Below are 4,127 nucleotides of genomic sequence, written 5' to 3' on the forward strand. Positions count from 1 at the left end.
AAAAAAAAAAAAAAAAAAAAAAAAAAAAGGAAGGAAGAGAAAAATGTATAGTCTTGATGATACGACACATTTAATTCTGAGTTTCAGATCTGAAAATAAACGGCTCATTCCTAAGCATTTTCTAACTACAAAGGCCAGCGAGAAGCCAAATAGATTCACAGGTCTCAAAAGGGAGGGAAAGTATCTTCTCTTTCCTGAGAAAGGGGCATGGCTTTCCTTCCCAAGACTTACTGATCCTATCCCTGTAGTTAGGAAGCTTAGCGATATGCTCCAAAGTTGTGCAGCCTGCTCCAAAGGCCTGAACCCAACCCGGAGGAAGGATCTCAGAGAGTCAGGCTGTGGGTCAGGAAGGTCCTTCTTGCACACAGGGCAGAGCCATGGTTGCTCATGGGAAATAGAGCTTTTGTAGATAGCAGTGGCCTCCCTGGCATGGCTCGCTGCTCTCACTGTCTGGAGCTCTCCTGAAGGGAAGCATCCCTAAGGTCTTTGGCTCACGTGAATGCACAGGTACTCCTGTTTCTCCTCAGGCACGCTGCCCTGTGAGTGTTCAGCTTAGAGCTCTAGCCTCAGCACGCAGAGCACAGGGGCTTCTTCAGACTGCCCCATAAAGTCTGTTGACTACGTGAGCATATGAGTCTAGAAGGCCAAGCCTTTATACTTCTCTGTGTGAAATCATCACCCACCAAGGCCCACGTATAGCCACTCCCCTCCACGTTCTCCTCTCATCCCGGAGCATATTCTCTGAACATACCAGCACTATCTGCAAAGTATAGATCCATTAAAAGCAAGTTCTGCCTCAAATAACAAAGAACCTGTTCCCAACCCAGGAAGAATGCACTGATTTCTATGAAGGTGCACAGGCTTCCCTTTGGATCCCTGGCCTGGTATATCTTTAAGCCTCTTCCTACCAGCCTTTTGTCATTAGGAGATACTATTTAAATCTTGCAGCCTGAATGTCCCTGAAACTCCTGGGATGCCACACATAGTTCCAAAGGGGCACACACTCTCCCCTCAAGGCTAATTGATATCTTGTGGCTTCTTGTTTGTTTGTTTGTCTGTCTGTCTGTCTGTTTCAAGACAGGATTTCTCTCTTGTAGCTCTGACTGGCCTGGATCTCACTCTGTAGACCTGGCTGGCCTTGAACTCAGAATAGAGATCTGCCTGCCTCTGCCTCCCAATACTAGCACAACACCCAACTAGTTTTTACTTTTAAATACAGGGTCTCTCTATAATCCTCCCAGTCTTGGAATTCGGTCTATAGATGAGGCTGGCCTCAAATGCAGCGCTCCTCCTTCTCCTTCCCAAGGACTTGCATTAAAGGTGTAAGCACCACACCCAGAAGTTATCCTATATGTTAGCTAGGTGAATCTGAACTTCTCAGATTTCCCATGAACTTGGAGCCATCCTAGACTTTCCCCCTCTCTTCTCTTCTACGTGCAAACTAGTCACAAATTATATTCTCTAAATATTATCTTTACAAGAAGAAAAAAGAAAAAAAATAGAGTTTTGCTGGGCGTGGTGGTGCACGCTTTTAATCCCAGCACTCGGGAGGGCAGAGGCAGGCAGATTTCTGAGTTTGAGGCCAGCCTGGTCTTCAAAGTGAGTTCCAGGACGGCCAGGGCTATACAGACTGCTCTTCCAAAGGTCCTGAGTTCAAAGCCCAGCAACCACATGGTGGCTCACAACCATGGAAATGAGATCTGACATCCTCTTCTGGTGCATCTGAAGACAGCTACAGTGTACTTAGATATAATAATAAATCTTTAAAAGAAAAAGAAAAGAAAAAATAGAGTCTCACTTTTTACTTCAAGTTGGTCTTGAACTCATGACTGTCTGTCTGCCTTCACTTCCCAAGTACTGGGAATACAGCTGCCTTACCTGGCTTTAATGTATCTTTAATTATGAAATTTCAAGGGGCTGGGGGAAATGGCTCAGTTGGCAAAATGTCTACAAAATGCAAACCTGAGGATCTGTGTTCATGTCCCTAAGGCCACTGACACTCACGAGCCAACCAGTCTAGCTAAGTCTATGAGCCTCAGCTTCAAGGAGAGAAGACCTTGTCTCAAAAAATGAAGTCCTAGGATGGCAAAATGGCTCATCAGGGGCGGGCACCTACCACCAAGCCTGAGTTCTGTCCCTGGGCCCCACATGGTAGAAGGAGAGAACTGACCTCTGCAAAGTGTTCTCTGACCTCCAGTCGGTGGCACCCACATAAATAAATAAATGGTTAATTGTTTTGTTTTTGTTTTTTCGAGACAGGGTTTCTCTGTATAGCCCTGGCTGTCCTGGAACTCACTCTGTAGACCAGGCTGGCCTCAAACTCAAAAATCCACCTGCCTCTGCCTCCCGAGTGCTGGGCTTAAAGGTGTGCGCCACCACGCCCGGTGGTTAATTTTTTTTTAAAGGCAGAAAGAGATCAAGGAGGATGCCTAATGTTAACCTCTGACCTCCGTGTGCATATGTGAACACACCCATAGGAACACATACATATACCAAAATACACATACGGAGAGGAAGAGAGAGAGACCGCTACCACACAGCAACAGCAGCAGAAACAGCTACAAGAAAAAAAAAAAAAAAAAAAAAAAAAAAAAAAAAAAGAAGAAGAAGAAGAAGGTAGAGAAACGTCTTCACCTTCCTGACCCCCACCTCACTGGCTTCTCCTCAGAGGTGGCCATCTGTCCCTCATTCCAACCCTCTACCCCCTTTTCATTCCAAAGTCAGAGTTCCTCTGTTTCATTTTTCACGTAACATAATTTTAGCCCACGACAGTTACCTCTAGTCCTTCTTCAGCTTTGCATTCTGATCTTGGGGATAAAGTCCAAGGTCACCTCATGTCATCCTGGCCTTTACAGAACAGTCCTGTAGGCTCAGCAGGAGCCCGCTTAGTTAGTTCAGAACTCTCCCCTTTGCTTAGCTTCATAGTGATAGCTTTTATTGACTTGCTTTTTTTTAAAAGATCTATTTATCTTTTATTTCATGTGTATGAGTATTTGCCTACATTGTGCCTAGTGATTAGGAGGCCAAAGAAAGGGTCAAATCTCTTGGAACTGGAGTTACAGAAGGTTATAGAAGGTTAGCATCATATAGGTGCCAGGAACTGAACCTAGGTCTTCTGTAAGAACAGCACGTGCTTTTAACTGATAAGCTATTTCTTCAGCCAATTATTTATGTATTTATGTATGTTATCTATTTACTTATTTTTCCCTGAGACAAAGTCTCACTATATAGTTATATAGTCCTGGATGATTTGAAACTTTTTTTTTGCAGGGTGAACCGACAATGGAGGTCTCTCTATGTAATCCTAACTTTCTTGGCACTTGCTATGTAGACCAAGCTGGCCTAGAACTCAGAGAGATAAACCTGCCTCTGCCACGGGAGGGAATGCTGGGATTAACAGTGTGCCCCACCACACCCAGCTGGTCTCTGAGCTTGCTAGGCTGACTTTGAACTTCTAGTAACCCTGCTTCTGGTTCTCAAACTCTGGGAGTATAGGTGTGTACCACCACACCCAGCTTCTACATACCCGTGCAAAAACTTTATATGTACTTATATGCTAAGCATTAATAGGCTTTAAAGGAATTTTTTAGATTTATTCTTTTACATGTATTTATGTGAGTGCCTGCCTGTATGTACATGTACTGCATTCAGATTCCCTGGACCTGGAGTTATAAGGGATTATAATCTGCCACATGGATGCTGGGAATCAAACCCAGACTCTCTGTAAGAGCAGCAAGTGTTCTCGACCGCTGAGCTCTCTCTCCAACCCCGTGTTAATAGACTTTATTAGGCTACTTATAGATGAAAATTCAGCGAAGATAACCTGATGACAGTTGTGGAGGCAGGAAATTCTGAACTAGACAGTCAGGAGCGTAAAAGCACGTGGCGTTTGCTTATCTATGCCTTGAATTCATGCGCTTATTTAACGGACAGGGATTGAGCATTTAGTCTGTGCTGCATTAGATGTCATTTAAAGGTCTTGTTCTCAAAAGGCTTGTGTATAGGGAAGGACAGTCACTAAATGAAGAAACAGGCAAAATGCTTGAGACTAGAGTGTTTGGAATCCTCCCTTTTTTAGATTATGGAATGTTTGCAGAAAAATTTATCTTAGGAATAAAGCCATAAAG

This window comes from Mus caroli, chromosome 4 (assembly GCF_900094665.2).
Source record: "Mus caroli chromosome 4, CAROLI_EIJ_v1.1, whole genome shotgun sequence".
In the NCBI taxonomy this organism is placed as follows: Eukaryota; Metazoa; Chordata; class Mammalia; order Rodentia; family Muridae; genus Mus; species Mus caroli.